The sequence below is a fragment of the Mobula hypostoma genome, chromosome 13 (assembly GCF_963921235.1).
Source record: "Mobula hypostoma chromosome 13, sMobHyp1.1, whole genome shotgun sequence".
NCBI classification, from domain to species: domain Eukaryota; kingdom Metazoa; phylum Chordata; class Chondrichthyes; order Myliobatiformes; family Myliobatidae; genus Mobula; species Mobula hypostoma.
In genome coordinates this window covers 70765470-70784572 of record NC_086109.1, presented here as the reverse complement: position 1 = coordinate 70784572, position 19103 = coordinate 70765470, and the positions used below count along the sequence as shown (strand labels likewise).

The following is a 19103-nucleotide window of genomic DNA, read 5'->3' as shown; positions in this document are numbered from 1 at the left end:
TTGCAGTGCATAGGGTTCATTCAGGCGGCTGAGGTGGATCAGTTAAGAGTGGACCAGATAGCCAGGGGCGCCAGGCCCAGGACCTGATTGCTTGGCGCCTCTGACAGTCTCGTAAGACACACACCCTCCATCTTTTGTTGAGCTGATCAGAGAGGTATGAGAAGAGGAGAATACGTCCTCGGTAGTAGTCCCCTTTGGTGAAGTGACCACGGACAGCCTACACTGGGGAGCGGTAGAGGAGATTGTGGCAGAGTTGAGAATGGAGATGTTTTGGCTGTTATCAGCAGATGTGACCCCCCCCCCCCATATGATGGAGCTGATGGGGGGATGGATCCTCTAAGCTGACGAACAATGCGGAGGACTGCTGGCAGCAGGTATCACGCAAGAAGAAGAGTGAGCCCCTGGGTGCCTAAGCAGAGAGAATCATTGGGAAAACTTAGAGCAGACCCAGTGAGGGAACGGCCTGGTGTCCCTGAGGGAACACGTTCCCAGCAATGTACCAAGGAACCGCTGAAAGCAAAAGGCCCAATTCCTGAATGCTTAGTGGGACCATGTTCCAGTGTGTCACTACAGATAGAAGGTACGTATGCTAAAGCCACAATCGCCACCGGGTCGCAGGTCACGTTGTTGTTGTTTATGTGTCCTCTGCGATTTTTCCAGTTTGAACGGATGCCCCAGGGCATCTCGGGAGCCCCTGCGACCTTACAGTGGGCCATGGAGAAGACGGTGGGGGATATGAACTTGCTTGAGGTATTGGTGTATCTGGATGACCTCATAGTGTTTGGATCCACCTTGGAAGAACACGAAGTGAGGCTGCTGAAGGTGCTGGGCTGCCTGAAAGCTGAAGGGTTAAAACTTTCCCTGGACAAGTGCCAGTTCTGCCAAACGTCTGTTAGCTATGTTGGGCACATAGTCTCATGAATGGAGTAGCTACTTATCCAGCTAAGATAGAGGCGGTGATCAGTTGGTCAAGACCCCAGACTGTGAGCGCTTGTGCTCGTTCCTTGGGTTCCGTGGTTACTATCAGAGGTTCATGAAAGGCTATGTGAAAGTGAGTCACCCATTGAATTAGCTTTTGTGTAGTTACCCTCCCTTGGGAAAGAAAGTGAGGGGGATAAAAGGACAGGAGGGTGGATAGTATCTTAGCCCATTGGAGCCCTATGGACCAAGGTGGGATGGAAAATGTGAGGAGGCCTTTCAGTCACTGAGGGAGCTGCTGATCCAGGCTCCGATGCTGGCTTTTGCAGACCTCTGATTGCCGTATGTACTGCACACGGATGCCAGCTGATAGGGTTTAGGGGGCATGCTGTATCAGGATCAGGGCTCCAGGTTGAGGCCCATTGCGTTTGTCAGCTAGAGTCTGTCGCCCTCCAAGAAAAACTATCCCATGCACAAGTTGTAATTTCTGGCGTTGAAATGGGCAGTGGTGGCTAAGTTGAGTGACTACCTCTACAGGGTCAAGTTTGAGGTGAGGACAGACAACAACCCCCTAACTTATATTCTGACCTTGGCGAAACTGGATGCCACAGGCCATCGGTGGTTGGTGGTGCTGTCTGCCTATGACTTCAGCCTGAAGTACCGGCCGGGAAGCAGGAACATTGATGCTGATGCTTTGGTCCAACAGGCGCATGAGGGACTTGTCAGGGACGAGGAATGGGAGAGCGTTCCTGCCCTGGGGGTAAAGGCTATTTGTCAATTTGCCATCACCATGAAGGCAGAGGGAAAGGAGGGGCAGGATCGAAAGGTGGATCAATTGGGAGCTTCTGAAGATGCCATTCCCGAAGTTTACTGTAACCTGACTGCTCTGAAGACAAATCAGCTGCCAGAATTGAGTTCTAGGGAAGTGACAGCTGCTCAGCGAGATAACGCGGGCATCAGTATCATTTGGTCAACAGTTGAAAAGGGAGACGTGGCTCAGGCAGAGAAGACAAAACACGTGGCGGTGCCTCCATTACTGAGAGAATAGCCTCAGTTTGAGTTGTGGAACCAGATCCTATACTGGGTCACGTCACCCCCGGACCACCCTTGGCGTTGCCAGCTGGTTCTTCCAGAGAAGTATCGGAGGATTGCGTTGAAATTACTTCTTGATGATTCTGGACATTTGGGGGTTGAAAGGACTTATGGTTTGCTCAGAGACCAGTTTTATTGGCCCTGAATGAAGTCGGAGATCAAAGAATACTGCAAGTCGTACATTCAATGCATACAGCGGAAGACACTGCCTACACGGGCAGCTCTCTTGTTCCACTTGCAGAGTGCAGGGCCCCTGGACCTGGTGTGTATGGATTTTCTGTCAATAGAACCCAATGCCAGCAACGTGGCGAATGTCTTAGTCATCACTGACCACTACACCAGATATACTCAGGCTTTTCCTACCAAGGACCAGAGAGTGTCTACAGTGGCCAAAGTGTTATGGGAGAAGTGTTTCATTTATTATGGCCTTCCCAGGTGGATACATAGTGATCAGGGACGGGATTACGACAGCAGACTCATCCTTGAGTTACTGGGCATGCTTGGAGTCGAGAAGTCGAGGACCACGACCTATCATCCGCAGTGTGATCCCCAGCCCGAGAGGTTTAATCGGACCTTGCTAGATATGCTCAGGACCTTGAAAATCAGCAAGAAAAGCAGGTGGAGTCAACATATTGGACATCTGGTTCACTGTTACAACTGTACCCAAAATGAAGCTACCAAGTATTCGCCATACTATCTGATGTTTGGGCACGAGGCCTGGTTGCCTATTGACCTTTGTTTTGGGACTGATGAAGGTGATTTACCACCGAAGACTTATCTGAAGTATGTGTCTGATATGAGAAGAGAGCTGAAAAGAGCTTATGAATTAGCTGGGGTCGCAGCTGCCAAACAGAATCAAGGAAATAATGAGAGCATATGATCAAAAGGTGAGGTTCTCCCAACTCCTGCCGGAAGACCGAGCCCTCATAAGGAATTTGGGACTACCTGGGAAACATAAGTTAGAGGATTGCTGGGTGGCTAAGCCCCATGTGTTGGAAAATCAAATGCCAAACCTACCAGTTTTCCAGGTGAAACCAGTGGATGGGAATGAACCTGCTAAGATTCTCCATCAGAACCACCTGCTGTCCCTGAGACAAGAGGTTCAGGTAGACCCAGAGCCCGACTTGGAGCCTTCACCTAGAAAGAGGACTCTGGAAATGCGGGGCGACTGCAGGGCCCACAGCAGGAGAGGTTAGGCCCCCACTCCTGAGAGGGATACTGATTCAGAGAATGAGGACCTGGATGTGTGGTATATGCTGCCTTTTGCTATCTCCCCATTGATTGAGGAAGAGACTTCCAGCCATTCTCCTGCTGAGTCAGGTGAAGTCGGGGGAACTATCTGTGGACAGCCTGGGTTGCAGCAGGATCCTGCAAGGCATGAAGCAGGGCTGGGTCACGGGGCAGAAGCATCCAAGTTGCAGGTGGGTATGAGTGATTTGTCAGAGAGGCCTCACCAGGTAGACAAGTAGTATCCCCAGTAATATCTGAACCTGAAGGGTTAGTTGAGGGGGTGCGGAGGTCTCAGAGAATTAGGAGATCACCGGATGGGCTGGCCTATGTAGCACCAGGGGAAAAGTGTGATCCCTACCGTTCTGGGGAGCCATGTCACTGCCTTGTACATCTGGAATAGACTTTGTGTTTTGCAGGAAGGGTTGGCGAATTATCTCAACGTCATGAGGACATAAGTAAATTTGTTGGGGAGAGTGTAACATGCTGTAAGGTTTCACTGCTAATGTAATGACCTCTCTGTAATGTTTCACTGCTAAGGCTAATGGTTTCTCTGTAGCAGAAATGTTGCGGTTATGACCAGAGGTAACGGGGCATGTTAGCAAATGAACGGGATATTGTTCTTTCTCGTGTGTCTGGGAGCAGGGATTTTGCAGTCTCTTGTCAGGAAGCGATGAGGATGGAGGACACGAAAGAGTTGGTAGACCGCTGGATGCAGTGGAGTGAGGAGCATGGGACTGAGTGTCGGCTACGCTCGGAGGAGTTCAACGGGGACAAATGGACGACACTGTGAGCTCCAACGTTTGCACATTAGACTGTTTCATGAGAATGGGTCCTATTCTTTTCTGTTTCTTTAGTAACCATATAGTCAAATGAAGAATTATAAAGCTCAATCATTTAATCGCATATTGTGTACTGTTTGTTATTTCATGGTATTGATTTGTAATGGGGACAATCGGGCATCTTAAATCTGGCTGGGCCGGGGCTATCATCCACTAGGTTAAGCCACTAGCTGAAACGAGGGTTACAATAAATAAATGGATGAATAAATAAATAAATAAACAAACAGTACATATTGAGAAGATGAAATGAAAGTGAGTCAGAAGATTGTGGGAATATTTCGGTAAGTGGGCAAGGGAAGTTAAGTGAACTTTGGTTCAAGAGCTTGATGGTTGAGGGGCAATAACCTGCTGGTGTGAGACATGAGGCTCAGGTACCTTCTTCCTGATGGGGAAAGCGTGAAGCGAGCATGTCTCAGATGGTGGGGTTCCTGATGATGGATGCTGCTTTCTTGTGATAGCGCTCTCTGTCAATATGCTCAATGGTGGAAGGTTTTACCCATGATCCACTACTTTTTGCAGGATTTTCCATTCAAGAGCATTGGCATTTCCATGCCAGTTTATGATGCAGCCAGTCAGTATACTCTCCACCACACATCTATAGAAGTCTGTCAAAATTTTAGATGTCATGCCAAGCTTCACACACCCTTAGGAAGTAGAGATGCTGCTGTGCTTTCTTTGTAATTGCACTTGTGTGCTGGACCCAGACAGTTCCTCAGAAATGATATCACCAAGGAATTTTAATTCGCTGACCCTTCCCACCTCTGATCCCCATGGACCTCTGGGTTTTCTCCTCCCAAGGCCATTAATCAGCTTGGTCTTGCTGACATTGAGTAAGAAGTTGTGGCACCAATCAGTTAGATTTTCAACCTCCCTCCTATATAGAAACATAGAAACATAGAAAATAAGTGCGGGAGTAGGCCATTTGGCCCTTCGAGCCTGCACCGCCATTTATTATGATCATGGCTGATCATCCAACTCAGAACCCCGCCCCAGCCTTCCCTCCATACCCCCTGACCCCCGTAGCCACAAGGGCCATATCCAACTCCCTCTTAAACATAGCCAATGAACTGGCCTCAACAGTTTGCTGTGGCAGAGAATTCCACAGATTCACCACTCTCTGTGTGAAGAAGTTTTTCCTAATCTCGGTCCTAAAAGGCTTCCCCTCTATCCTCAAACTGTGGCCCCTCGTTCTGGACTTCCCCAACATCAGGAACAATCTTCCTGCATCTAGCCTGTCCAATCCCTTTAGGATCTTATACGTTTCAATCAGATCCCCCCTCAATCTTCTAAATTCCAACGAGTACAAGCCCAGTTCATCCAGTCTTTCTTCATATGAAATTCCTGCCATCCCAGGAATGAATCTGGTGAACCTTCTTTGTACTCCCGCTAAGGCAAGGATTTGTCACCACTTTTGATTCACCCTACAGCAGTGATGTCATCAGCAAACTTGAATATGAAAGGAATGGAGAGATATGGATGGTATACAGGATGAAGACATTATTGTATAATTTGGCATGATTTTTGTATAATTTGATAATAGATAGGGCAAAGACATTTTTGTATAACTTGGCATCAATGTTAGCATTTCATCATGGCTAAATGACTCGTCAAGTGCTATATTGTTCTGTGTTCTGCGTTCTATGTTTTATTTGGGAGCTCATGTGGGTATATCATAATTCTCTCTATCAAAGGGATTAGGCCCATCCATGAGTGATAGGTCATTACTACTTCAGCTAACCAATCTCCCCTTGTACAAAATAATATTGTGCAAGTTCTGCCACTGTTGTCTAGTGTCCATCTGTGATTCCAGTTCCAGGAAGGATTTTACGCAGAGAATGGTAGGTGTCTGGAATGGGTTATCAAGGAATCCTCGATTTAAACTATGAGTCAAGATAAGAACTCAATTAATCAAATGTTTTGAATAACTTTAGAAATACTTTTCTATTTTAAATCTTCCGCAATACCAATGGACTCGGCCACACAATGTATTTTAATGGGTCGTTAATGAAGAAATTTTCCTTTTTACTACAGGTGGAAGAATAAGGATCGGATTATATTGATTAATGTTTTAGATATCCAATATTGAAATTTAGCAGTCTAATTTCACATCACGTTTTGGAAATAATAACCTTTTAGCTCCACATTAACTTCAACACTTTGTTCAGACCTAACACGGCCTTGCCCTGACTTGTTTAGAATCACTTAACAGCCCATGATAATTTTACCATGCAGTCTAGAGATGTGCTTCATGGCCTTTGTTTGAACTTGGAGTAATAATGGCAAAGCCGAGTCTTAAAACTCACTATATTGTATGCGCATATACCTGGTATTTAGAGATGGTCATAGTGTAAAATCACTTTATTTGAATTATTGAAGTCAGTGGAACAAAGATCAGATGGGACATGTGCCCAACTCATTCTATGATTCATTTTATACCATTCACGAAGCTAAAGTTACCCACAGAATGTGAGGCATAGGATCAAGGAACAAATTACAAAATAAAAAGCATCACTATCTCTACTCGCTTCACATCAATGACTGTGTGACTAAGTACAGCTCCACCACCATATACAAGGTTGCTGAAGACACCACTGTTGTGAGCCGTATCAAAGGTGGTCATGAATCAGCATACAGGAAGGAGACTGAAAATTAGGCTGAGTGGTGTAATAGAAACAACCTCTCACTCAATGTCAACAAGACCAAGGAGTTGATTATAGACTTCAGGAGAGGAAAATCGGAGGTCCATAAGCCAGTATTCATCAAAGGATCAGAGGTGGAGAGGGTCAGAAATTTTAAATTCCTGGATGTCACTATTTCAGAGTACCTGTCCTGGATGTATCATATAAATGTAATTGCAAAGAAAGCACGACAGTGTCTCCACTTCCTCAGAAGTCTGCTGGGATTCAGTATGTCATCAAAAAAACATGACAAACTTCTATAGATGTGTGGTGGAAAGTGTACTGACTGGCTGCATTATGGCCTGGTATGGGAACGCCAAGGCCTTTAAGTGGAAAGTCCTACAAGTCCTACGAAAGGTAATGGATATGGCCCAGTACATCATGGGTAAACCCCTCCCAACCATTAAACTCATCTACACGAAACATTGTGTAGAAAAGCAGCATCCATCATCAAAGATCCTCACCATGCTCTTTTTCTCGCTGCTGCCATCAGGTAGAAGGCACAAGTGCATCACAGCTCACACCAGCCGGTTCAGGAACAGTCTCTACCTCTCAACCATCAGGCTCTTGAACAAAAGGGGATAACAACATTCATTCTATTTCTGGTGTTCCCACTAAGCAGTTTAAGAATTCTTTATCTCATTATTTCACGCTTTCACTATTTATTGCTATTTATATATATTTGTATTTGCACAGCTTGCTGTTCATTGATCCTGTTTACAGTTACTGTTCCCTAGATTTGCTAAGTATGCCCACAGGAAAAAGAATCTCAGGGCTGTACAGTGTATGGTGACATGTATGTACTCTGATAATAAATTTTACTTTGAACTTTGAGCTTTTTTGAACTGTTTTCTTTGAATTAATATTAATAGCTACCAAGAGAAACCAGATTCATACTGATGATCGAAGTGTTTCTAAACTTCATGACACCCTCTATTAGTCTAAAAATACCTGTCTAGGAGCAGCATGGCCACAATCAATATAAAAATTGCCCTGTACTTTTGGAATTTGGTTTACACATGCTAGTTTGAATTTCAATTCCCATGTTGTCCATTCTGGTGACCTTTCTCAGAGGTGCAGTTAATTTACTGTGAATTATAAAGCCGTATACCTATAAAGGAAGTGTCACCCTGGCACAGCTACAGAGCTCATGCATACTTCTATTCTAGTTGTGAATGTTGATGAACAACCAAGCAGCTAGTAAGAGGAGATTTCATAAACATACCCCTCTTTCAATAACAGTGGAGCTCACCATATGTTTGTAAAGCATATCCCAGGTGTCTTATAAGTCAAATAGGAAGCTCTGTGATCAAAATTCATGTCAGTTAAAACCTCAACTGAAGCTAATTTCTTTAATAAGTAACTCATTCACAAAGGTAGAATGCTTCTTTTCTTGCGACTGGGGCAACAAATGAACTAAATATATAATGTGAAAGAACAGTTTCCGGAGGAGATTTTTGAAGTTGCCAAGAGTGGAAAACTTTAAATAAGATTGGATAAGCTAGCATTACTTACTTTGGAACAGAAGAGGCTTAGGGAGGAATGAATTGAGATGTATAAAATGATGAGGCTTTAAATAGAGTAAATAGGAAGGATTTATTTCCTCAGCAGAAACCAGGGGGCAAAGGTTCAAGATAATAGAGAACTAGATGGGAGATTAGGCTAAACATCATTTAACCAGAGACTGCTGGTGATCTAGAATTCATTGCCTAAAAAGAGTAGGAAGTCAAAAATGCCTGGATATATACTTGAAGAACCAATACTGTATCTGAAGACCAATAGACCAAGTGCTGAATGTTGAATTACCTCGGATATCTTTTCGACTAGCACAGATATGATGGGTTGAATGGTTCTTAAGTTGTGAACTTTCTATGATTCTATATCATGGATGAGCAAAGAAAAAAGTATAATTCTGGAAAATTTATTTTCTGATTTAATAAATAATGAATCTTTCTTTCATAATTTCTTTCTTTCTTTAGAGCTACCTCCCTTGTAATCTCTCCATTAACATTCTTCTTGTTCCTGAGGACAAATTGAATGACCATATATTGTAGATTTTGATTTCTACAAGTTAAATGGTGATCCACCAGAATGGATGACCTTCTCACATGAAGATCTAATGGATTTTCATTGAATTGTTATGAATAGAATGAACATCAGGCATATTCAGTAACTGAGCAAAGGGTCATTGAATTTCTGTTCCTTCCTTTTCTCCAAAAAAATCAAATTGCTGTGAAACGTAGTGTATTGACCCAGATAAAATTTCTACTGCTATGCTGTGAAGTATTTTATTCCAGCAATTTTCTGTAAAGGCAGCATGTCTTGCTGGTAAAAGTGTTGTGGATTCCGCCAAAGATAAAGAGCAATGTTGTCGAAATTAGGAATGTTATGTCAGCCAATCAGAAGGGGGCTGACATGGAATATTCTCCAGAGCTAGATGGGAGGAGTTTTTTGAAGGACAGTAGTCTGTTTTGGGGTCGTTTGACAGGAGGTGCAGAGAGAAGATCACCAGGGAAGACGCTGGAGGATCCCATTCGATGGAGAGACCCAATTGACCATAAGACCAGAAGACCATAAGATATAGGAACAGAATTTAGCCATTCGAGTCTGCTCAGCCATTTCATTATGGGTGATCCAATTTTCCTCTCAGCACCAGTCTCCTGCCTTCTCACGGTATCCCTTCATGCCCTGGCCAATCAAGAATCTATCAACCTCTGCCTTAAATATTCATAAAGATTTGGCCTCCCCAGCTGCCTGTGGTAAAGAATTCCACAGACTCACCACTCTCTGGCTAAAGAAATTCCTCCTCATCTCCATTCTAAAAGGATGCCCCTCTATTCTGAGGCTATGTCCTCTGGTCTTAGACTCTGCCACAATTGGAAACAGCCTCTCCACATCCACTCTGTCAAGGCCTTTCACCATTCGATAGGTTTCAGAAAAATTCACCCTTCACAATACTCCAAGTGAGGCCTCACCAGTGCTTTATTAAGTTTCAACATTACATGCTTGTTTTTATATTTTAGTCCTCTTGAAATGAATGCTGACATTGCATTTGCCTCCTCACCACAGGCTCAAGCTGCAAATTAACCTTTAGGGAATTCTGCACAAGGACTCCCAAGTCCCTTTGCACTTCAGATTTTTATATTTTCTCTCTATTTAGAAAATAGTCAACCCTTTCATTTCCTCTACCAAAGTGCATGACAGTATACTTCATGACACTATATATCATCTGCCATTTCTTTACCCATTCTCCTAATGTGTCTAAGTTCTACTGCAGCCTCTTTCCTCAAAACTACCTGCCCCTCCACCTATCTTCATATCATCTGCAAACTTTGCAACAAAGCCATCAACTCCATCATCCAAATTATCGGCATATAACATAAAAAGAATTGGTCCCAACATAGATCCCTGTGGAATGCCACCAGTCACTGGCAGCCAGTCAGAAAAGGCTGCCCTTATCCCCACTCCACCTCCTGCCAATCTGCCACTGCTTAATCCATCCTAGAATCTTTCCTGTAATACCATGGGGCTGAAGTTTGTTAAGCAGCCTCATGTGTGGCACCTTGTCAAGGGCCTTCTGAAAATTCAAGTACGCAACTCAACCGATTCTCTTTTGTCTCTCCAGCTTGTTACTTCTTCCAACAGATTTATCAGGCAAGATTTTTCCTTGAGGAAACCATGTTGACTAAGGCCTATTTTATCATGTGCCTCCAAGTACCCTCAGACCTCATCCTTAATAATCAACTAATCATCTTCCCAACCACTGAGGTCAGGCTAACTGGCCTATAGTTTCCTTTCTTCTGCCTCTCTCCTTTCTTGAAGAGTGGAGACACATTTGCAATTTTCCATTCTTCTGGAACCATTCCAGAAAGATCATTACTAATGCCTTCATGGTCTCTTCAGCCACCTCTTTCAGAACTCTGTGGTGTACACCATGAGGTCCGAGTGACTTCTCTACCTTCAGACCTTTCAGTTTCCCAAGAACCTTTTCTCTGATTATGGTAACTTCACTCACTTCATGCCCCCTGACATCTCGAGCTTCCGTTATACTGCTAGTGTCTTCCACAGAGTAGACTGATGCAAATTACTTATTCAGTTCGTCCGCTATTTCGTTGTCCCCCTTTACTACCTCTCCAGCACAGTTTTCCAGCAGTCTGTAACTGTAATGGGCCGTTTTATCTGTCTTTTTCTTTCTCTGTTAACTGCTTGATAAAGTTGAAAATTGGAAAGTATACTTTATTTATAATTTTATGCAGTGTACAATCTGTCATTTCTGGGCTACCGATAAATATGTATGGGCAGTATTTACACAGCATTTGCTCAAATCAAGGTACTTTTACTGAGACTATCCCAATGTTTCTGCTTGGTTGAACACAAGATCATATTGACCAAAGATGTGTATTGCTTGTGAAAGGTGGCCTTCGCCCCGCTGAGTCACATAGCTGTTAGCAGCAATAGTTAACGAGCCAAGTTGATGTACAAGTCCTGGTAAAAGTGTTTCATTTGTATAGAGATGCCATTTTATCCACTGCAAAGTAGTAGAGTATAGAATGTTGCGATTGCAAGGAAACCCACACAATACAGTTGGCCCTCCATATCCGCGGATACCAAATTCTGCGGATGCTCAAGTCCCGTATATAAAATGGCGTAGTATTTGCATATAACCTACGTACGTCCTTCTGTATACTTTAAATCATCTCTAGATTACTTATACTACCTAATACAATGTAAATGCTATGTAAGTAGTTGTTATGCTGTATTGCTTAGGGAATAATGACAAGAAAAAAAAGTCTGTTCTTGCTCAAACAATGAGTGCGGGAGAGAGAACTTCTGGGTTTTTTTTTGATCCCGGTTGGTTGAATTCGTGGATGCAGAACCCGTGGATATGGAGGGATGACTGTACTTTTGAAGTGTATGCATTTATTTATTTGTTTGTTAACTTTAATTGAGATACAGCACGGAATAGGCCCTTCTGGCCCTTTGAGCTGAGCTGCCCAGCAATCCCCCAATTCAATCCTAACCTATTCACATGACAATTTACAATGACCAATTAAATTCCATGTCTTTAGACCATGGAGTGTGGGAGTAAACTGGAGCACCTGGAGGACACCCATATGGTCACGGAGGGAACATACAAGCTCCTTACAGACAGCAGTGGGATTTGAACCCTGGGTTGGCTGTACTGTGAAGTGTTGTGCTAACCACTATACTACCGTGCTGCCCTAATAATACATATGATGAAAAAAAAAGTGCAATACCTTTGGAAACTTAGATACCCAAGTTAATACTACAACAGAAATAAATTCTTCACTGATTTCCCCCATACTTTGAATAATACAGTGTAGCATTAGACGACACTTCCTTTGGTAAACTTCATATTGAAGCTTGCTTAATTAGGATGAGAAAGTGAGCAAAATGGAAAACTGCCACAGCTCAGATTGCCCGGGAAGGTGAAGGCTAAAGTATTGGACAGCAGCCACACAAAGTGGCTGAAAGCTGTAAGCTTTTTTTAAATAGGAAAAATGAATACCACCTTTAACTCATTTAGACAGAACACACTGCAGGAAATGTCATGAAGTGGCAATCTCATTAGCTGGCTTTATCCTGCTTTCTGAATGTAAACAATGTTCCAGCCAGGGAGGTAACCTTGAGCTTTTTATCACAAAGTAGGGCAAGCTCACTGCAACAAGGCGCCTTTCGTATCGACTTCTGAGCCAATCAGTGATACCAAAATCAGTTTTACTTAGAGGCCTCAGCAAGTTATATCTAAAATTAAACCTGGTCTGCTTAACAGCCTCTGTGATTGTTTAATGTTCAACAAATGCACCTTGTACACCACGGTGTCATGTGTTCAACACCCTTGAAGCATGCTGAAGTCAACCTGAATCATTACATTGAAGAGTTTCAGTATTTTTTAAAAATATCAAAGTGTTGAATTGAAATTTAAACAAAAAATCCTTAACCAGTGTTCTGAAAAAATCTTTGTTTCATTACTAAGGATGTGACATAAAAGATCTGAATCCTGTAGGTCACAAATAGAATAAATACATGATGTTTAAAAATTTCAGCTGGACATCTTAGCCAATACATGGCATCAGCCCCCAATCATATCATCTGTCCCAGAATGCATTGCTTGAAGAATAAATGGCATCACCTGCTGGTGAAAGATGTCAGTATTCCAAATCTGTATTTTTCATAATATACAACAGAGGAATCAACTCGTTCTCCTTTAGCATAATGAGCTTCACAATTTGTTACAGAATTGATTCAGTATGGCATAAAATGAACAATTAATCTGCATGATGAATGAACTGATTTTATTGATAATATCAATTGACACCAGGCATCTGGAGGCATGTAGGAGGAAGTGTGAAAAGCTGATTGAGTGGATCTTGCTCGTCATCAGCAAAACCAAAGAACTGATTATTGACTACGGCAGGAAGATGCTGGAGGTCCATGAGCCAGTCTTCATTAGGGGATTGGTGGTGGAGCGGTCAGTAGCTTTAAGAAACTTGGCGTTAACATATTAGAAGTACAGTCCTGGAAGCAGCAGATAAGGGCCATCACAAAGAAGGCACAGCAAGTGCCTCTATTTTCTTAAAAGTGTGTGCAGATTCAGCATGTCATCAAAAACTGGAACAAACGTCTATAGGTGCATAGTGGAATGCATACTAACTGGCTGCATCACAGCCTAGTGTGGAAAATCTAATGTCCAGGAATGGAAAAGGCCACAGAATGTGGTGGATAAAGCCCAGTCCATCATAGGCAATGCCCTTTCCACCACCAAGCACATTTACTTGGAGCAATGCAACAGGAAAGTAGCATCCATCATCAACGACCCATACCATCCTGCCATGCTCTCTTCTCACTTCTACTATCGGGCAAGAGGTACAGTAGCTTTAGGTCCCACACCACCAGGTTCAGGAACAGTTATTACCTTACAATAATCAGGCTCCTGAACTGGCGAGGATGACTTCACTCACCACAACCCTGAAATGATTGTGTGATCTACAGGCTCACCTTGAAGGATTCTTTACAACTCTTGTTCTCAATATTCTGTTTTTATTTGCACAATCTGTCTTCTCTTGAACTTTGCCTTGAGATTCATAAATTCTATTGTACTTCTTTATTTTCCAGTAAATTCCTGGATTAAAATGAATCTCAAGGCATTATATAGTAACATGTGTACTTTGACAATAAATTTACTTCGAACTTTTAACGTGAACTGTTAATGCAGGCCTTAGTAAACCACTGCAGCCTCACTGCAACACAGTCAAAGTTCAAAGTACATTTATAGACATTCCCTGTTTGAATCCTTCAGTGCTTCACCATACTAGCCCGTATCAAAGTGATCTTAGAAAAATGTCTGTATTACAGCCTCTCTCTCTGGATTGCTTTATGTGTCTTCAGATCAAGCTCACTAGCCCAGCAAACCTTTGTCCATGCTATCCACATGTTTAGTTATTCTATCTACTATTTTGATGAGTTTGAAATAGTCAAGGAATCTCCCACACGTATTTGGTGTCACACTGCCCCAGTCACTCATCAAGACTTACCATAGTTCAGCTACTTTGGTTGTACCACTCATATAATTTCATTGTCTCGATATCGTTGTGTGAATTTGCTGCATCCGCTCATGTAATCCACTGCAGTGCCATTCTCCACTTATAGAACTCTAGCTTTCTGGTTATTCCTCTCTTTTTCATCGGTCCATCAATTTCATTCAATTCATGTTTCTTGAAACCTTCACTTTGAAGCCTTCATTTATCCCCATCCAACCCTGCAATATTTTGCCTTAAAAACCTCCCCATGATCCTGCTCTTTGACCAAACATTCAATTCCATCTCTCAAAGGCTGACTTGTTCTTTGCTCTAACTTACATTACTGTTTGCCCTTCCCTTGAGTTATTTCTACTGTAGCCACATGCCCAGCAGTTAAATCATTACAAAGCATGATGGGAAAAGAAGTTAACCCACAATGAGTTCCAAGCTGTTGGAAGAAGTGAAGATAAATCAGAGAACTATTAAACTGAAGTTGTCAGCTAAAGGTTGAGTAACATTTGTGACTACAATGATCACTACATCAGGACAATTAAAAAGAGGACAATGAAGAAGAAATGCCCTGTTTATATGATCCTTGGATGGATAATATGAGAAGACTAAAAGGGTCCTGCACATGTACATCATCAAACATTCTGGAAGGTTGGAAAGAAATATATGAAAGAGGGAACATCAAAGACACAAGCAGCAATAACCTAGGACTAAATATTGAGAAAAGACCCTGAGTGATGGGCCAGAGAAGATCAAGTATCCTCGGAGCAAATGTGGCCATTTGCACTGTGACAAGCATTGTAAGGGTTTGATGCTGAAGATGAACTGAGATATGGAGGTGCTTAAGGTGTATAGTGAGGAGTAATAAAACCTTTAAAAATATTATCACACTGAGTGGTCCATTGGCCTCTGCATTAGTTGACTGGAGGAGAAAGGTAAACATTTCTGGTGTCCCAGCGTGGGCCAGCTAAGCTGATGTGATTTTAAGAACATTTGGATAACTTGACCAACAATATGTCAAAGGCAAGAAAGGAAATTGTGTACTTGGATTGAATTTAACAATGGAAAGGTGGAGACATCTGACCTGCTACTGTTTCAGTAAATACTGCAGGATTTAAAGTAGAACGGAGAAAAGTTCTCAGTGAATTCTTAAATCGGAAGTGGCCTAAGTGCACGGAGTACATGGATTCAGGAAAATGGAGATGCAAGAGATTGCAGATGCTGAAATCTGGAGCAAAAAGCAAGATGATGAAAGACGAGAGTGGATCAGTGAACAGATGTACAGGGAGAACGAGAGAGGCAACAAGCTTCTACGTTGGCAATATTTATTTATTTATTGAGATCGGCCCTTCTGGCCCTTCAAGCCGTGCCACCCAGCATCCCCCTGATTTCATCCTAGCCTAATCACAGGACAATTTACAATGACCAGTCAACCTACCAACTAGTACATCTTTGGAGTGTGGGAGGAAACCGGAGCACCTAGAGGAAATGTACACCGTCATGGGGTAAACATACAAACTCCTTACAGGCAGCGGCAGGAATTGAACCCAGGTCGCCGATACAATAATGTGTTATGCTAACCACTACGCTACCGTGCGCTAACTCCCTTTTTTTCTCTCTCTCTCCAGCACAGAGGCAGCAGTGCAAGGTAGATTGAAATGCTATCATCTTTCTGTGTTCCAATATTCTGCACCAACTCCGTGAGGAAGTGTCAATGAGAAATAGAAAAACTAAATGCACAATTGTCAGGGAGGCTTTCCAAAAAATTCTGGAAGCTGAAGGGGATGATGCAAGTTACGAGAGAGGGAGGGTGAAGAGAAAGAAAAGGTCCCACCTATAAGTATGCAGCGGGAGGGAAACCTTTACTAGCTCTTCACCTGTCCCAATGTATCTCCCTCATTATGTCATGGACTAACCAGAAATGAAAGGTCGAGAGGCAATAACAAGCACAACAATGTATTCAGAGTAGAATTGAAAGACACAGAAAAGGAAGAACTAATATTCAAACCCTCGGGGGAATGGTAAGGTTTTACAGAGTGCATCAGACATGTTGATGCTTGTTCATCGATGCCTGCACAGCCATTTAATTAGGCCTACTGTTTGACCCTAACTTCAGTTTCCAGCCCAGTAATGCACTTGCCACTGTTTGATCTGCAAGCACATACAAAGGATCACTGGCAGAACTGTGACAAACCACTGGGGCAGTGGTAACAAGCAGCAGAAGTGATCCAGTAGAGAGTCTAAATAAATGCAGGAAAAGGGAAAGACTGTACAGTCTTTGCCAGTTACTCGTGGATCCACTGTGAGGGTGTAGATGAATTAATTATTATAGACATGATGTTTTGCTTGATGTCCTTCTTAATCAAGTCATATTACTTGGCTTCTACTAACTGGAAGTCCTACATTAAAAACTATAACATCGATGAAGAAAAGCATTAAATGATCAGGTTGATAATCACACTTAAGAAATTTGGAAATTTAGGGACACGGCAAATTTTAATGAATTCATTGGCGGAGGTTTTTGTAGACCCAGGTGACTTCTTTCAGTTCACCCCCAAACAGCTTATTCTTCTTTTCTCATGTCTTTCTTTCCTTTTCAAGGTGGCTGGGGTCCTGTCAGAAACTGTGATCTACAGCTGCAGGTCAAACTGCAGTTCTCCAACTGGCCTTGTGGCCTGGCGTTTTGATATCGCCTAACACGGCCTGGAAGATGTGTGCCTTTGGGGTGTGGCCCTGTAGACAACTTGGTTTCTCGCCGATGTTGCCAACTGAAGCATTCTGAGAGACTGAAACATCGAGGCAGCAGGCGGTGTGTGCTGCTTTTGGAAGAAGGCCCCTATACTCAAGTGATCCTCTCTCTCTCTTTTTGATGGAGAATGAGAGCCTGTTGGTTCTTGTGTTGGGTGACTCGGAGAAGCGGTACAGAAGATTGTAACATCGGAACAGTGAATTGCTGGTCTCCCACTCTCATTGTTCCAGGGGCTAGTGAAAGAGAGCCTGTCCAAGATGTCAGACTGCTGGGTTATGGACTGTAGTTTTTGATAGACTCTAACTCAAGGTCTCTTTGGAGCTTTTGCTGTTGCTTGTATGGTGGGGAAGTGCTTTTGCTGGTGCAGATGGTGTATGCTTCTGCTCCTGGAAGGGGGAGAGGGTCTTTGGGATTCTGGTGTTTCTGTCATTCATTCTGTTTTTTTTTTCCCTCTTTCATGGATGTCTGCAAAGAGTAAGAATTTCAGGTTGTATACTCTATTCATTCTTGGGTTTGAACCATTTGGCCTATTTGATCCTGGCCATGTACTGAAGACCTGTGCTGACCAACTGGCTGGTGTCTTCACAGACATCTTCAACCTCTTACTTTGGTGGTGTATGGTACCCACCTGCTTCAAGCAGACTTTAATTACACTGGTGTACAAGAAAAGCATGGTGAACTGCCTCAATGACTATCAACCAGTGGCACTACATCTACAGTGATGAGGTGTTTTGAGAGGTTGGTGATAAAACATATCAGCTCCTGCCTGAGAAGCAACTTCGATCCACTCCTATTTGTCTACAGGAGCAACAAGCCCACAGCAGATACAATCTCACAGCAAAGGTGCATAAGTTAGGATGCTTTTTAACAACTATAGCCATGATCCCATCAAAATGAATCAATAAGCTCCAAGACCTTGACCTCAGTACCTCCTTATGCAAAAGGATCCTGGATTTCCTTACCTACAGACTCCAGTCATTTTGGATTGGGAACAAAACCTCCTCCACATTCTCCGTCAACACAGGTGCACCACAGGGCCGTGTGCTTAGCTCCCCGCTCTGCTCGCTTTACACCTATGACTGTGTGGTTAAGCACAGCTCCAGTGCCATGTTCAGTCTTGCTGATGACACCACTGTTGGGGGCCGATTCAAAGCTGGTGAGGAATCAGTATATAGAAGAGAGATTGAAAATTTGGCTGACTGGTGTCATAACAGCAACCTCTCACTCAATGTCAGCAAGACCAACAAACTGATTATAGAATTCAGGAGAGGGAAACCAAAGGTCCATGAGCCATTCCTCATCAGAGGATCAGAGGTGCAGAGGGTTAGCAACTTTAAATTCCTGGGTATTACTATTTCAGATGCAACACTCACAACATGCTGGAGGAACTCAACAGGTAGGGCAGCATCCGTGGAAACGATGAGTCGCCAGGACTATAGAGGGAGGGGGCAGAGGCCCTATAAAGAAGGTGGGGGGAGGGTGGGAAGAAGAAGGTTGGTAGGTTCCAGGTGAAAAACCAGTAAGGGGAAAGATAAAGGGGTGGGGGAGAGGAAGCAGGGAGTTGATAGGCAGGAAAGGTGAAGAAGGAATAGGGGAAAACACAATGGGTAGTAGATGGAGGCGGAACCTGCTGCCCGATCTGCTGAGTTCCTCCAGCGTGTTGTGAGTGTTGCTTTGATCCCAGCATCTGCAGATTATTTTGTGTTTCCTATTTCAGACGACCTGTCCCAGACCCAGAATGTAAGTGCAATTGCAAGGAAAGTGTAGCAGCACGTCTGCTTCTTTAGGAGTCTGAGGAGATTTGGCATGACATCTAAAACTTTGGTGAACTTCTAAAGACATGCAGTGAGATGTATACTGACTGGCTGTATCATAGCCTAGAATGGAAACACCGATGCCTTTGAATGGAAAATCCTACAAAAGTTAGTGGATTCAGCCCAGGACAACTTGGGTAAACCCCAGCCAACCATTAAACACATCTACACGAAACGCTGTCATAGGAAATCAGCATCCATCATCAGAGATCCCCACAGCCCAGGTCATGCTC

The 19103-nt window shown here is 43.2% G+C and overlaps 1 long non-coding RNA gene across 2 annotated transcripts in view; it reads right to left on the bottom strand.

Moving 5' to 3' along the window:
* LOC134355666 (uncharacterized) overlaps nt 1-19103 on the bottom strand; it is a 107149-nt gene that overhangs the window by 63515 nt on the left and 24531 nt on the right. Inside the window, exon 3 of one of the 2 annotated variants that reach the window (XR_010020151.1) lies at nt 18037-18209. The exons of the other annotated variant lie outside the window; for it this stretch is intronic. This is a non-coding gene — a long non-coding RNA (uncharacterized LOC134355666). Of the gene's footprint in view, nt 1-18036; nt 18210-19103 lie in introns of those variants that run through there. 2 annotated transcript variants of the gene reach the window in all.